The 17,436-nt window shown below is 43.3% G+C and overlaps 1 protein-coding gene and 1 non-coding gene across 5 annotated transcripts in view; both read left to right on the top strand.

Moving 5' to 3' along the window:
• The window catches only part of LOC121441948 (zinc finger protein 608), a 109,544-nt gene that overhangs the window by 9,379 nt on the left and 82,729 nt on the right, over positions 1-17,436 (top strand). The gene's annotated exons all lie outside the window — the stretch shown is intronic.
• On the top strand, positions 8,423-8,524 carry LOC121441965. The gene has a single exon (XR_005973524.1). It is a non-coding gene; the product is annotated as a U6 spliceosomal RNA (small nuclear RNA).

Below are 17,436 nucleotides of genomic sequence, written 5' to 3'. Positions count from 1 at the left end.
GGCCTTTGTTTGAGGTCTTTTATTGAAGCTAATGACTGAGTTTGTGCCTTCCTGAGATAAATGACATTATCTCTGAGTGGGCTGACAGGAAACAGACATGTTAATGGTGAAGCTGCAGGGGAGTATCTGCTTGGGTTCTGACAAAGGAGTGGAGAAGGGACCCCTGGTTGTGGTCATTAGCACATAATGCATTCTTGCTCGGTCTTAAGAGGCCCTTGATAATTGGAAAGCTATTTTAGCCATAAGCACTTAAATCATAAATTTACTACTGTTAGTTGCTTTGCATTTTCCAAGAGTAGGAAAGTAAAGTGTTTTTGTTAAGAACTATCTGTTCTGCTCTTGAAAGATGGCAGCAGCCGGGCTCTTGGTAATGAGTGACATTTGGGAGAACTGCAGGTTGAACCATTTGTTTTTAAAATCAGGTGGGCACCTTCTTTGTCTTTCAGCATTGCTCTGCCTTCCTTCTGCATTCACAGGTGGAAAAAACGTAAAGGCAGCTCTAGAGATTTAGGGAAGTCAGTTTTGTATTTGAAGATGTCTCGTGTGTGTGTGTGTGTGTGTGTGTGTGTGTGTGTAGGGGGATGGGGGATAAAAATCTCTTTTTTATAAGCTGGGAAAGAGATTTTGCTCAGTGATTTGAGTGTGATGAAACCTGCCTTTTGAAGTGTATGTTTAAAAAAGTCATGGGTATAATTGAGTTTCAATGCAATTTAAACTCTGCTGCTTGAACGAAGATAATTGCCACGTTGAACACACTCTAGAGGTGCAGAAGAGGTGGAGGGATCATACTCTTGTATTCTTTAATATTAAGCATTGGGAAGTTTGTCATAGTAATTACTGTAGCACAACATGGTTTTGATCGCCAGCGCTCTACTTGCCAGCGACGTGAACATCAAGGGTTTTGCTTGAATACCAAACAGTTTATTTCTAAGTACCTGGATAGCATTCTCCTGTCATGTAGAAGCCAGAACTAAGGAAACATTGGATTGCCTTTGGCAGTAAATCACAGTGAGGGTATCACTTCTTTATTAAGATTGTTACCAGAAAATAACACATGTCTGATGCCTGGGCCATTGAATATGGAAGGACCAGGAAAGAGGTGAAACCTTCGCTTCAGTAATGATTTAGGTGGTCACCAAGTAAGTGATGTAAAGATCGTATCAGAGCCCTGCAAGGGATCTGTCATAGACATCTGTGAGTCAAAATGATGTAATGGCATATATAGATGTTGGTTTGGTAGTTTTAGGTGGTATGAACTTTATTCTCAAACCAAAAACAAACAACAACAACAACAACAACAAAAACCCAAAAGTTTTGAGAAGGCTCAAAGGATAAAGCCACAAAGCCTAATGACCTGAGTTTATTCCTTGGGATTGCTCCTCTGACCCTCTTCATGTGCCCTGTGGCAGGGGCACACCCCATACCTGAGGGCAGATGCACCCATAAGCAAGCAAGCAAACAAATAAATAAAATGTAATTTTAAAAAAGTACTACTAATTTTACACATCACTCTTCTCCAGAGAAAGGAGGCCCCTCCCTCTGTTCCAGTTCTGTCTCTTCCTCTGAAATTTCTCTTAGGGCCTACTTGCTTCCTGCTACAAGTGCTTCCTAATTCAAGCCAAAGGTTTTAGTAACTGGCACAAAGCCATTGCAACTGAATGAAAAGTTGTCGAACACCCTTAGCTGGTTGACCAGCGGCTGGGCTATTTGTAAGGTCATTTTGAGAGCTGCAGGGGAATTCAAGATCATGAGACTGGCACTGGCTTCTGACAACTGACTGCTACATGCCTGCTAAATTTTGCTTAGAAACACCTTTGGGAATGCAGTCGAAGAGTATGGGTTTTGCTTCAAGAACTGAAGTGATCACAAAGCAAATACATGTGCTTGGTAGGCCAGGGGGCCTTAAAACAATAAGGATCTCATCTGATATTTACTCCCAGGGAAGTTACATGAAAATTTAAAGTCTACCATGTAGCTGTAACAAGGACCGTTAGGGTGTTCTGTTAAGACACGTGGGTTTAAAGTGGCCAACAGACATCACTGTGAACTTTTTTGAACTTTTTCAAAGCCACTCCCTCTTCTTTCCCATCACCCCTACACAGCCCTGATTTTTATTCACTGGGATTCTCATTTTCCTAGCTTTCTTCCTCCTGAGACTCTTCATTGTCAGAGAGCACCTTAAGAAAAATGTACAGTGCGGGGCGGGGGGGGGGGGCATTTAGGCATATCCAAATAATGCCCTTATGACTGTAGGCGTCATGGTTTAAGAGTAAATAAAAATATATTGGTTGTGTTTTGTGCTGTTCATAATGATCTTAGAAAGTCCGTGTTTAGGGTTGAGAATGGGTTCATTATGTTAACCAGAGAGCAGATGGCATGGTGCCACAGACGGATAATTTTACTTAAAGGGACTTTGAAGGTTTTGATGTGTTTTCTTTTCCTCTTATTTCCCCGATGGCTTCTTTTTTATTGAAGGGTAACTTAAGGAGACCTGGTAGCAATTTTACTGCCTTCCCCTGACAGTTTGAAATAATAGCTTGGTCTTTGGTTGCGTTGATCTTGTACCAGTGAGCTTGGTTCTGGTTTTTGTCGTGTGTGTGTGTGTGTGTGTGTGTGTGTGTGTGTGTGAGAGAGAGAGAGAGAGAGAGAGAGAGAGAGAGAGAGAGAAAGAGAAGTGTTTGCACTGTGTTTTAAGAAATGGACTCTTTTATATGCTTCACTTAGCATCGATGACCAAGTTCCAGTTGGCCACACTTTCATAAAGTCCTGGAAGTTACTGTTCGCCCTTTTGATGAAAGAAAACCCCTGGTTTGGTAGGAAAGCTTGCCTGTCCCTCTGGCTGGCTGCCTTCCTTATACCTCTGTGTCTTTCACATTAGGCACTGGAGGTTCAAAGGTCAGGTCCAAGTCGCTCCTTGTGAGCTTGGTGGCCTATGTCGGAGGGCTGCGCTCTGGTGAGGTACCAGCCTCACCGCCCTCTTGAATTCCGCTAGCAGAAAATCACCGTTTATATTCCCGTGTAGATTTGACAGTTTAGTTCATTCTTCACTTAAAATAAGAGGGGGATCTGGAGAACATTCCCCTCCTCCCCTCCTTTTACCCCCTCCTTTCCTTTTCCAAACTGTTCTCAGCCAGACCAACTTACTTTTGAATTTCCTGTCATCTCCTTCACTGACTTTATGGATAGCTCATATTAAAAACAATAATGTTTGGCTTGGAAGGACCAAAGCCTTGGGTTTTCATTCTTCATGGAGGACTGTTTATTTGCATGTGGCTCACCACAGTACATGGATAATGCTATCAAATCTGGGTTTTATTATGGGCTCATGATTAGCAGAGTGGCGCTTGGTTCTGTGTTCCCAGGTTCCAATTCTTTTGTGATGGAAATGAAATTAGGACCAAATCTAGGAAGCGAGGGAGAAAAATAGGCAGCAACAACAAAAAGAACCTGACCTTTGACCTAGTTCGAAAACAAGTGATGATTTAAAAAAAAAAAGTCCAAGTGAGTGAAACAGGGAGTCGATGTGAAGCTGTGTGGAAGTTGGGCAGAACGCTGATGGACAGTGGATACCCGGTCAACTAGGCAGACTGCGTTGTCTGACATCTTGGAAACTGATGGAGAAGCGCTGAGCGTTCCCAGATCACTGCTGGAAGGTGCAATCTCAGTTAAGTCCCTCCAGTGTGCTGCTGCCTCCCAAAGGGAGCAACATGATGTCAGAAGCGAGCAATTGATCTCCTTCACCCCCTGCATCCAGCTCCATTCGGGCAGTTGTCTCCATTTACATTCCTTGCCCAAATCCTTCCCCAGCCTTTCCCGTGCTGGCGCAGCAGATGCCAGACACTGAAGTCGAAAGCCAGCAGCTGTTTCCATTACTTCATGGCTCTGTGAGCCCTCACAAGCTGCTTCCCCTTTCCCTCCCCTCCCCCACCTGGCAAAGAAAGGCCCTCTCCCTTGGACTTGGGCGTCTACCCGTGTGTCACTGTGCAGATCTCATTATTTATTTATTTATTTATTTATTTATTTATTTATTTTATTTGTATGAGGGGACCTGGTACCGACTGGCCTGGTTCCCTTGGGGCGTGGCCTGGGCTCCCGGGGCCGCGCTGCGCGCTCCTGGACTGCGGGGATGAGCCCTCCTTGCAGCCAGGGACCCGTTTATGGCCCTGAGCACAGTAAATCTGTCAGCTCTTCAGGACGCCATCACCTCTTTCTTCATTTGCTCCAGCTTCTCGTCTGACAACGTTCCCCTGAGGCGGAATTCTAATCTGCTTCCAATTAGTTGTAAAATGTGACTGAAATTTCCACATTATGACTGCTGTTTTACTTACACGCACACATCTAGAAACAAATTAATGCCCTTCAATATTTATTTATTTATTTATTTATTTATTGAGCCCTTGGATTTACTCGAAGAGGAAGAGTTCCCGACTATTAGAAACGACTTCCAGGGATCATAGCTTCCCCTTCTCCGCTCTCCTATGCAGAACAGGAGAAGCCCTTTGGCTAGGGTTCCTCCCCCTGCAGCCATCTTTCAAGATTTCCCAGAATGTATTGCATATGAGTAAGTTTTGCAAAAAACATTTTGTAGGTTTTCTAAAATAAACAAAACAGGATATCTGTCTAAGGAGGGGCCCCTGTGGAGTGTTTTAATAGAACAGAAATACAAATTTACTTCTAAATATAGCACAGCTATATTTGACCCAGATATAGTTACATGTTACATTTTAAAATTCTTTCATTTTATGGCCAAAAGCTGTAACCCCAGGTAAAGGAATTGGGTCATCACTTGGTTTGATAATTGGGATTGCATTAATGATGTCATTGGAGACACTAACAAGTACCCAAAATTGTGTCCGAGTCCTTGGAGCACAACCCCTTGGGGCTGCTGGCGCCCTTGTGTTGCCATCCATGGAATCTCATGACTTAAGCCTCCCCCCCCCCCCCCCCATGCAGCAGTGCACAAACTATGAGAAGGGGCCTGGCTCTGGGTTTCAGGTTGGTTCTACGGTGGGAGAGATGTTTACGCAGCAGTGTTCATTACTCTGTTGCCTCCATTTCAATGAATTTTCATAAAGTTGTTGATCACCTGATTTGTGTGACTTTTGGAAGTGTTAAGTCTTGGCCAAGAAAGAAACGTTGAGAATGTTATTTCATTCCATCCCTCAGGAACTGCTTTCTCAAATACTGCTCTAGAGTTTTCGCACACAGGACAGTGGACCTGTGGCTTAGCATTGGCGGAGAGGTGGTACTCTTCACGTTAAAGGATGTAAGCAGCGAGATTTACTGGTACATTTTATATGAGAGTTGGGTCCTCAGGCGTCTTGGCAGATTGATACCAACAGCAGTGATGGGCTTTAAAGAGGTGTGAAGGGTTTTATTGATGATAACAGTGGTTATGTTGATCGCGGTGCTCAATTTCTAAGTAACACTTTCACGTGTAAATGGATGCATCTATTGTCTTTTCAAGGTCATTGTCATATAATCATACAGCTCCGTGTTGAATGATTTTTTTCACCATCCTTTTCATGTGCTATTTTCAATCTCTGTAATCAAGCAGGAGGAGTGTTTATTTCTCTGCATTTAAATGGGTCTTATTTTACATTAGTTATTATATATAGCATATAAATTACTTAGATGATTTTGCAAAAACTTTTTATGTTTATTATCTATTAAGTATAAATAACTCAAACGATTTCTACTAAAGCCCTTTGTTTAGACTATGTACAAACTCCATAAAAGAAATAGACAAGTGTTTTGTATTGCTTCCCCTTTTAATGTCTGGTAGCAAAAAGAAAAACAGCAGACTGAAATCCCTAAAATTTGAAAACCTGGGCCTCTTAGATTGTGGCGCTCCCCTAGCTTTAAAAGCATTGCATCTCCATACTGAAGCCTCACAATAGGTATGCCTATGGTATTGGGATTCACTAATTATCCCTTAATGAGGTCAGTCTACCCCAGTCTTTCTCCCTGTCTTGGGAGGAAAAGCACACAGGACAGTTGGATCTCAAGTGGATCCTGCTGTATTTGCAACGTAGCATAACTTCTTTGGAGGTCCCCTGGGTGCTTAATTGGGGCCTGGCATTTGTGTTGGGGCTGGGGGTGCTGCTGCACACAGCCACTCTTTGTGCGTTTAGAAGCCCCTGTGCATCTTGGAAGCATTACATACCTTTGTTGATGGTGCATAGCTTTCTAAACTCTGAATGAGCTTATTCCCTTTTAACTGTTGGGAGAGCAAACTAATGGACGAACCTAGAAGTCTCTGGGTTGGGCAGCAGCCAAGCTGTTAAACAACAACAACAACAAAAAGGACGAATGAATGGTTTAATTGTAGAGCAAACCATTTGTTTACACACTAAGACTTACTCCTCACTAAGCCCTATGGACCGGTAGGTGACAAAATGTGGCTGTAACCTAGAGATTGAATGCCAGGGTTGTGTTTTGTGATTACACTCAAGGGTTTCTCCCAGGTGCCTTTTTTGTGTGTAAAGGAAGCAAAAGGAAAAATCATTCAATTATTTGGTAGGAAGACTGTTTGGCCAAAAGCATGTCTGAAACTGTCAAGAAATGAGTTAGGATGTGGGAAGGCAGGTGGTTATCACTTCCTTGCCTGGTCAAGACATTAAAACCCTAAGGTTCTTGTAGCTGAGAGAGAAGGACTTGAGGACTCTTGTTAGGTTTTGTTTTCTATTTTGTTAAGGTGGTGGTGGTGGTGAGGGTCAAACTGGGAAGTGTACTAGCTGAGGAGTAGAAAAAGGGTTTGGGCAAGAGGATGGATAGTTGGGGGCCCTTGGTTCCCCAGGTCCTATTCAACATATTCTCCAGAGTTGTTGGGACATTTGCTAGAAATGTCCCCTATTTCACTGGGTAGTAGCATGGCTCTGAATGGAAAGGAACTCTCCAGGAAGGCAATGAAGAGCCTTAGCAATGAAGGATCCACAGAACTGTTGTCCAGAAGTCTGAAGCTAGAGTGATTCTCTTTAGAAAATAACAGATGAACTTTCCAGAATACCAGAAACAATGGCCTTTGTTCCCATAGCAATTGCAGTTCAGCCTTCTAATCTCCTGGATAAAAAGATTTAGGGATGTCTCCAATAAACTACTGGTTTCTGGCGGTGTCAGTCTAAACACTTCCTCATTCACTGCTTACATTTTTCCATCAGCCTCGTGAGCGAAACCCTTTATTTCAAACTGCTTCTGTCTACGAGTGATCCTTTCTGATAACTCCAGATTCAAATATTTTTTTATGGCCTCTGATCTGTCGAACCACAATCAAGGCCACCACACTGGGACATTAAAACCATTCGTTCACCACTTGATGAGTTCTTTAACATTTTATGTGTAGGGTTGTTTGGACTGCAATTGTGTCTGTGCACCACATGCAGGCTTAGTGCCCAGAGAGACCAGAAGAGGACGTCGGATGCCTTGGAACGAGCGTTAGAGATGGTTGTGAGAGGGCTGCCTTGGTATTGGGTGTGGGAACCAGGTCCTCCAGCTTGATGCTCTTTTTTCTTTTTTTCTTTTCTTTTTTGGAGACAGGGTTTCTCTGCGTAGCCCGGACTCTTTTGGAACTCACTCTGTAGACCAGGCTGGCCTTGAACTCACAGAGATCAGCCTGTCTCTGCTTCCCAAGTGCTGGGTTTAAAGGCTGCGCCACCATGCCCAGCCCGCTCAGTTCTTAACCACTGAGACACCTCCATGGCTCCGCTGGATGCATTCTCGATCAACTGAGCTTGCAAGATCCCAGTCTGTTTAATGTCTTGGTTGTTTTCTCCCTCAAGTTTTAGCACTACTATTTTCATACTTTTTATGCCTTTGAAATGGTACCATTTCCCATCCAAATGGTAGACCCGTAGCTTGGTTTGGGAGCTCTCTTCTAGGGACTGGTATGTAACAGTGATGGAGGAAGTGAGGAACAAAGAGGGTCGAACAGATCAGGTCTGGATGGCTTCATTCTCAAACTACTTCTGACGTTTAAATGTGCTCTTATTTATAGCTGATGTTTTTCTGGAAATAGATTCTATACTAATGAGAGAAGAGACCCGGTTTCACTGCTGTGAGAATTCTACTTAATTTTTTAAAACTGCAGATATTTAAATCTCCCCTTCTATCAAAGCTATCACTGTCACCAAGCAGACCAAATGAAAATGTGTTTTTTCAATGGAAAGAATTGCTGGACTTGGTGCCTCACAATTTTAATCCCAGCACTTGAGTGACAGAGGCAGGTGGATCTCTGTGAGTTCTAGGCCAGCCTGGACTACATGGGAGAACCTTTCCAAATATAAATATATATTACCAAAAATGATGACCCTCTTCAAATATTCACCTAAATTTGATTTTTTGGTGATCATTCTTTCTTTAAATGTTAACGTTTGCTCAGTCTGTTTACTTAGTAAACCAAAATGGAAATGGGAAATTGAAAACCATGCTCTGTGGCACACACACCAAAGTTGGAATATTGCAGAGACGATTAGCATGACTCCTGCAAAATGGTGACAGGCAAATCCATGGAGCATTCTCTGTTCACCTTTGTGAAATCACAGAGGCAGCGGAAGAATGAATGTCCCTACAGCTTTAGCCTTCCCTGGAAAGAAAGCTTTTTGCCGGTTGTCGCTGCCTCTGTGACTTCTTAAGAGTAGGCTCTTAAGAAGTCATTACCTGGTAGGGTGATGGTGGCGCAGGCCCTCCTTTAATCCCAGTACGTCCGCCAGCCTGGTCTACAGAGTGAGTTCCAGGACAGTCTCCAGAGCTACACCCAGAAACCCTGTCTCAAAAACCTACACACACACACACACACACACAATCACCTAAACATGTGATTTACTCAGGTGTTCAGATTGCAGCTACAGAATGGGGAAGGCATGTGCTGAGTTTTTTACCCCTCTATGTTAATATATGAGTTCCTCTCAGATCTTTCTGGTCCTGTTTATCTGGTTTTATATGCTATTTGGCTGGATCCTTTTTGTTACCAGTGTAAAATGTGTGTGTGTGGGGGGGGGGGGAGCTAGCCTAAGATGCTCTGAAAATGATTTTTATAAATCTGCCTACACCAAGTCTAATACTTTCTATCTTAGCTTATATTAAAGGCTTAAGGTGCACTTTGAAAGACTACAATGTGAATCCACCAGCCTGCTGCAAGATTGCATTTATTATTTCCTGGTACCCACCAATCTTTTCCATGGCCCGGAGCTAGCATAGCTGCAGTGACTTCCAAGGGCTAATCCTGCTGGGTCTTAGAGTGATGGGAACTCTTACTAGCTGCCTCTTGTACCAGTGATCAGCTGACAACACGAGATCATTTGCCTTGTTAGAGTTCAGCTGTCTGGATATTAACTCTTAAACACCTAGAGTTTCTGACAATTGTTGTAAACACCGTGGAAACCAGAGACTTTTTATACTGGAACTGTTTATTTCGTCCACATCTTTATTAGAGTATAACACTGAACAAACCGACTCCTTGAAATAGATATTTTTAAAGGATTTATTCTATTTATTAAAATACATATGTGTGTGTGTGTGTGTGTGTGTGTGTGTGTGTGTGTTTGCCTGTGGAGGCCAGAGGTGTTGGATCTTCTCCCCTGGAGTTGGAGTTACAGCAGGTGTGAACAGCCCTGCGTGGGTGCTGGGAGCTTGAACTTAACTCCTCTGGGTATAGGTTTTTTAATGCTGCTTCCCCAGCCCCTCAAGTTGCTTTTTACTCTGGTGAGTGCCTCGCCACAGTACATCAGTAGAAGACAAGAGTTAACCAGTCCTAAAGAGCTAGGTAATGATTTCCCTTTCATCTCCATGCATTCTAAAAGGTTTCTGGAGTCTCCCTCATTTGGGGTTTGTTGTTGCTTGTTTTGGGATGTAAAGGCTGAAGCTAACTGGATAAATAATTCTGTGCAGTCGGGTATAGTCGCCTCCATGTTATTTGAGCCTGAATGTGCGTGCATAATTGGAGAGATTATTGGAGAGAGAGTGTTTTGCTGTGGTAGATGTGGTTTAAATCCTAGCGCTCAGCATAGCATTTAGTTTCTCAGCTTACCCACAAAATCTGTGACTCATTTAGTGAATGTGAAGATTTTTGTCCAGATGGTTAGGTTTAATTGTAAAAACTGGAAAGATTTCAAAGTACCCTTTGGGGAAGTGTGGGAAACGAGTAAACAACAAAGAAGAACTAAGAGTAACCATAGATCACTAAATATGGCATATATGTGTATTTTGTATTTATAAACACACACTCCTATAGACTTAAACACACGCATACATGTGCACACAGGCGGGAGAAGATTAAAGACCTGACCGATTCCAGCAGCACAAAGGGTTAGAATGTGGAAGGGGAGTGATTGCATTGGGTTGTGCTCCACACCTAAGTGCTTAGCCTTCCCTGAGCTCCCAGCAGGCTTCCTCACAAGGTTGGCAAGTTCCCACTCCCTCATCACTGGCGATTCCTGGTTAAGGTCATTGTGCTCTCGCCTTAGACTTACCCTCAAAGCCTAGACCAGCATGCTTCACTGCCACTGCCGCTGGGTAGCCCAGAGACGGAGGAAGTTTGCTTTCAGCACCCATTTCTTCACACTTTTTGCATATGATAGCTATGCCAGAATGAGTCAAACTATTTAAGACCTGCCCTTTCCCATCACGTCTGACGCCGATGGGCCCTGAAAGCACAGGCATGGGCTATCTCATGCTTTGTAGTCAGGATACTGATGACCTAATTCTTGACCTCATAAATTACCCTTCATTTCCCCAGTAAATTTTCTTTGAAGTTGGTCGGCTAATAGATTCTACACTGAACTCTTTTTTGTATTACCTAGATTTATAGGGAGAGAAAGAAATGATATATCAATGACTTCAGGAAATAGCCAGACAGAAGGGGAGGCCGTGTGGCTATCGAGAATGTTTGTTTTGTTTGAGCAAAGTGGACATGGGCTCTGGAAAATGGTCTGTCAGGAAGCAACATAGACATATTTCTTGTACAGGAAGAGAAATGCACCAGACATTGCAGAGGAGTGAGCTAGGGCGCTAAATCAATCAGTTATACTTACCTAGGCCAGTTGCTTTTGTGATAATGGGATCTGTGAAACAGCCCAAGGCTTGAGACTGAGGTTGTTTTGCATGAAAGGAAAATTAACAAAAAGGGCCAGTATTGGTATGGTGATTTTTCAGGTTATAAGAGAGAGTGCTTCCTGTGTGGGAGGAAGTTGAACTCTGTGGTGTTGGAGAGCAGGGTTAGCTGAAGGTTCTCCACTCTGATGTGAAAGTGATCTTTGCCTTGCTCCCCTTGGCTAAACTCCTGCAAAAATACCTTTCTCTATCTTCTGATAGACTCCTATCTGTTGATAGTCTGGTTTTTCTTCCACTGTTTATCAAGAGCTTTGACGTCCAGTAGCAATCTGTTGGAAGGCTCTCAATGGTGATTTTGGGATAGTGCTCACAGGTCCACAGCAAATGGACTGATAAAGACCAGAGAGAATGAGGCACACTGTAGGGAGTGTCTGGTAGAGAGGCAGGTGGGAGGGTGTGGTCGCTGTCTTCTGAAGCTCTTGGAGGGGTCCTCTTTTCTTCCTTTGTCGTGATGATTTTAGAATCAGCTTGCTCAATTCTTTTCCTACCCCCTGTCTCTTTCTTTCTTCCCCCTTCCCTCCCTTCGTCCTTCTCCCCAACCTAGGACCTCATTCATACTAGGAAATGCCCTATCACTGAGTCACATCTCCTGTCCTTTCTCTCGAGATTTCTTTTAATAATGGCATTACAAATGTAAGTGGTAAGATTGAAGCCGAATGTGACATTTCTCCCTCCTGAGTTTTCAAACCTTCTATAACTTAATGTAGAGAGTATGATTCAAATGAAGATCCTGAGCATGGATGCAGTCAGTCATTCAAGTGCACTGTGAGACTACTTGAGAGTAATATTCATGCTGTATGTTTCTGTATTTTGTCTTTGTTATGAACTTTATGTATATAATATATTCATATATATATAATACCCACTTATGTGTGGTTTCTAGAAATTATTGAGATTTCTCATGAACCTTACAATTAATTCCAGAAATGGAAATACGAATGGTGTACATTACTGATGAGGTAAGAACTGCCTTATACAGTTCAGGCTACACGAACCCAAGGACAGGGTGGGTTGTAGGAAGACGGGGTTTGTCCAAGCAGCGGTACCTTTTATTTCATCCCAAGCCTTGACTTGGACAATGGAAATTAGGGTTGACAGAGCACACGGTTGCATTCTTTTCTGTCAGAAATCCTGCATTATCTTAAGACACAGTGTTGTGGAATATCAGTTGAAGATGTGTTACATTTGTTTATCCTGTGGAACATTTGTTTAATTATGTTGCATTTGTTTAACTCTGTGAAGCTGTGTTGCTTTGCCTGTCTAAAACACCTGATTGGGCCGGGCGATGGTGGCGTATGCCTTTAATCCCAGCACTCGGGAGGCAGAGGCAGGCGGATCTCTGTGAGTTCGAGACCAGCCTGGTCTACAGAGCTAGTTCCAGGACAGGCTCCAAAGCCACAGAGAAACCCTGTCTCGAAAAACCAAAATAAATGAATAAATAAATAAATAAAACACCTGATTGGTCTAATAAAGAGCAGAATGGCCAGTAGCTAGGCAGGGAAAAGGATAGGCAGGGCTGGCAGGCAGAGAGAATAAATGGAGGAGAAATCTGGGAGGAAATAATCAAGGAATGGGAGAGAGGAGGAGGACACCAGGGGCCAGCCACACAGCAAGCCATGGAATAAGAAGTAAAGACAGATATATAGAATAGAGAAAGATAAAAACCCAGAGACAAAAGATGAAAGGAATAATTTAAGAAAAGCTAGAAATAAGCCAAGCTAAGCCCGGGCATTCATAAGAAAGAATAAACCTCCCTGTGATTATTTGGAACCTAGGTGGTGGGCCCCTCAAAGGGCCAAAAGAGTAGAAAATCAACATACAACCACACAGTGGAAAAGAGGGTCACTAGAAAAAGGTAGATTTGCCCTGCTTGCGAAATACTTTGGGGATGTTTGAGACTTTCAGTGACAAGAAGTTGCTCTGGAAGAGGTTGAATCTCTGAGGCCCAGGTGGCTGTGGTTTGAAGCTGTTTTATAAAGAGCCCTGTCAAATGCACGCTTGGGATGGAAGAGGAAAAGCAGCTGGGGCAGAAAGAGCTGCAGCAGCAGACCCAGCAAGTGATGCTGAGCTCGAGGGGGCTTGAACCTGGAATCTGAACTGATTGGATTGAATACAAGCACTATTTTTTTGGATGTGCTTCCTAGCCTTTTTTCTTGGCTGACTGGACATGCTGTTAAATCCCCTCAGATAACACACAAGACATGTGTTTTGCACAGACCATGTCCAGATTGGACTGGGGCCTGGACCTAGCCTGGTCATGCAGGGCCTTGTAGGCCATGGTTAAGGAGTTCAAATCCTGGTTGGAGTAAAATATGCTTCCAGATTTTAAGCACGGGAATAACGTGATTTAGTTTTGCTTTTTAAAAAACTCCCTTCGGTGGTTCTTCGGTATGGGGAGCTGATTGCCAGAAGTCCAGTGAAATTGGTTACAGGACTGCTTATGAAGCCCCCAGGAGACACAAGAGAGATGTCTTTGTCAGTTATAGAGTTTGGTTGAAAGTCGTCACATTGTCCAAGGGTAAAGATGGGCTAGAAATTGATTTGGAGTTGTGTAATAGTAAGAGTTAAGGGTAACTCTAAATGGTGTGGGATGGGGTCGGTAGAATCAAGTGTTATGAGCCCCCTTTTTAAATTTATTTTGGGTCTTATGTATTCCTGACTGGCTACAATAAACAGCTGAGGATGACCTTGAACTTCCGATCACCCTGCCCTCACCCTCGAGTGTTGTCTTGACAGGCACGCACTAGTGCGCTCAGCTATGATACACTTTTAAAAAATATATTTTTAAATATATATTTATATTATATTATATATATTTTTATATAAATATATATTACTTATTTTTATTTTATGTGCATTGGTGTTTTGCCTGCATATATTTCCATGTGAGTGTATCAGATCTTGGAATTCCAGACAGTTGTGAGCTACCATGTAGGTGCTGGGAATTGAACCTAGCTCCTTTGGAAGAGCAGCCACTTGCTCTTAACTGCTGAGCTATCTGCCCAGCCCTATGATACATTTTGGACACAGTCTGAGGCAAATGATGCATGTGAGGTTCATTCATTCAGTTAAATGTTTAGGTTGAACTTGAAGAAACTGACTTGGAAGTTGGTGGCTATGAGAAGTCACCCAGAGCATGAGTGTCCTTAGGAAAGACAGAGACCAGAGCTGAGCCATGGAGTATTAAGAGGAGCCCGGGGCACACGAACTGTGGAAGAGGAAACCCCAGGCAATCTGGTGTTTCTGAAAAGCAAGTTTAGAAATTCCATCCAGGTGGCTCTGCTCGTCTGTGCCAAATGGTGCCAGGAACTCAGGTTAAGATGGGGATCAGAGTCAACGGCTGCTAAGCTCCACGATTGCTGTCCCAACTGAAACACAGGGCAGGGAGACACAAAACGTCACTGAAATGGTGGGGAAAATCAGAACATATAGATACTTCTTAAATGGCTTGACATAGGGCAGAAGTATTCGTTTTGTTATTTACCAGGGAGGGGCTGTAGCTGTGGCCGGAGCTCAGCTGGTCGAGTACTTTCCCAGCTTTCACAGAGCCCCGCGATTGATTCAGAGTCTTCCTTAGCTGTCAAGCAAGTTCAAGGACAGCCTAGGACGTGTGAGACCCTGTCTTGAAAATAAACATCTATCATTTTCAAAGTGGACGAACTTTTAGTGACCTGTTTGTGTGCTGCTGTGGAAGTGGGGTGGAGGGATAGAATTATACTAAAGTGAAGGCTTAATAAATGCTCTTTTGTAGGCCTGAGGGTCAGGGTAGGGAGACTGGGCACCTGGAGGCTGCCTTGAACATTTGTAGTTGAACAAGTTGTCTCTGGAAAAATGGAGTATAGGCCGGGCGGTGGTGGCGCACGCCTTTAATCCCAGCACTCGGGAGGCAGAGGCAGGCGGATCTCTGTGAGTTCGAGGCCAGCCTGGTCTACAAGAGCTAGTGCCAGGACAGGCTCCAAAGCTACAGAGAAACCCTGTCTCGAAAAACTGAAAAAAAAAAAAAGAAAGAAAGAAAGAATGAAGAAAGATGGAGTACAGTCAGTCACACACAGAGGGTCAATAGTATTTGTGGTTGAAAAACAAAACAGCCCCTTTGGATTAAAACAACAAATATTTTGTTTGTTTGTTTTTGTTTTTTGAGACAGGTTTTTCTTTGTATCTTTGGTGCCTTTCCTGAACCTAACTCTGTAGATCAGGTTGGCATTGAACTCTCAGAGATCCGCCTGCCTCTGCTTCCCAAGTGCTGGTGTTAAAGGCATGTGCCACCACTGGCCAGCAGTATCTGGCAAAGTTTGTTGGAAACTGCACAGGTTTGAACATGCTAAGCATGCTGGGAAGCTACACCCCTGGCCAGGAAGATTTTATTTCACCATCTGTGCGGATTGTTACAGTGTTAGGAACTTAGAAATTTCTTTAATAGAGATGTTGTAGACAACAGTTGTATCCATTTTTTCCCCATTTCTCCTGTGGTTTAGGGATCTTTGACTATTTTGTGTTCAGGTTATATGTGCGTCTACATGCCTCAATTTATTTTTCCATTCACGCCTTTATCCTTTTCTTCATTGAACAAGTGGATTTTGAATGCCTGTGCCTGGGTCTCTAAGGCACAGTAGTGAGCAAAACAAGTCTCTCCCCTGTGAAGCAAATATTCTAATTTCTTTTGGAGAAACCCTTTTTGTTTCATGGTGGTGTGTCTTGTAAGGGAAAATGCAGCAGGGGAGGATGGAAGCGTGAACTGCTAGGTGGGAGAATTTATATGTGTTTGTGCTTGAGTAGGGCTTGGGAACAGTCAAGAGGCATTTGATCCGGGGATGGAATGAAGATCCCAGAGTACAGTCCCAGAGGTGGGAAAAGTGTTTGTGTGCCTGAGGAGATACAGTTTCCAGAGTGGCTTTAGCTGATTGATGGAGAGCAGAGAACAAGGAGCTGCAGTCGGGGAGGGGAGGCAGGCTGTGGTCTCAGTGGTCTTAGCTAATCTTCTGACCATTTTGATTTTTCATTTCTAAGTGGTGAAAGGAGATGGAGGTATTATCTTGTGTGAATTATGCCCACTGATTCCACATGGAACATTGCCAATCCTGCGGGATACGGGGAATGGGCAAGCTAGAACCTTCCTTAGAAGATGGCTTCTTTCCTGAGGGAGTATGTTCTAGGTTCTAGGTGTTCATTCACATGTGAACACACATCTTTATAAATACATACACTCTCACACTCAACAGCACAGGCACACACATACTTTATAAACACATACATGCATTCGTACACATAACCACCCAAGCACACACCTTATAACACACGCACTCTTACAGACAACCACACATGCACACATTTGCACATACACACTTTAGAAACACATAGCTGCACACGCATCACCACCCAAGCACACACACTTAACAGACACATGCACTCTCACGCACAAACACACATGCACACACTCGCGCATACATACTTTATATGCTGTCACTTTATCAATGAAATTGGTTATTATTATATTTACAAACAACAGCTTTAAAAATGATGGGGTGATGCTATAAAGACCTATCTCTTGGGTCTCATCTTTTACACTCTCTACGTTCACACTCCCGTGGAGTCTAACATGTTGGGTGATGTCCCGTAGTTCGTAATTCCCAGCACTCAGAAGGCTGAGGCAGGAGGATCACGACTCAGAGGCCAGCCTGGGCAACGCAGTGAGGCCTCGTCACAGACATTGAAGCAGAAGAGCACATCTCCTACTCTGAGACTGGCCTGAGCAAATCAGTGGCATTTGGTAAACTGCCGTTCTGTTTTACTGCGCTTGATGCAGACCCTTGTCTGTGGTCCAGGCTGTCCTCAAACAGGAGATTCTCCTTCCTCAGACTTAAACTAATTCTTAAATGACTTTAAAAAGTTTTTAAAAATCAGTACAAGAGTCTGGAGAAGCGGAAGTTGTAATTATCTATCTCATAATGGAAATGGGACATTCTTTCCTCAAACCCTCATCCTTCCCAGCCGGCTCCCTAGAGCCAGTCCTCATTAAGCCCGGTGTCTTTCTTGAAGTGGTCCCTGTCTGTCAATCATACAGGTCTGTACTTCTCATCTCCTGCACAAATGAGAGCATTGAAGAAACTGATCTGCACATTGGCCTTTCGCTTGGCTGTGTTCTAAGATCACTCTTTACCTTGGGTTCCGCAGTTTAGCATGCAAACTATTGGCAGTATTTTTCCATTATTAAAAAAAATGTCTTGGTGAGCAACTAACTTTTCATTTATACATCTCAAAATTTAATTTTCCTTCCACACAATTGTATGTTGTGCATCATCCAACACTAGAATATACAATGTGTGTTTCACT

Source organism: Microtus oregoni, unplaced genomic scaffold, assembly GCF_018167655.1.
Source record: "Microtus oregoni isolate MIOR12 unplaced genomic scaffold, Mior012 000085F_ref0000168, whole genome shotgun sequence".
NCBI classification, from domain to species: Eukaryota; Metazoa; Chordata; class Mammalia; order Rodentia; family Cricetidae; genus Microtus; species Microtus oregoni.
The sequence above is the reverse complement of the archived record's forward strand: the minus strand, read 5'-3'. Positions and strand labels throughout refer to the sequence as shown.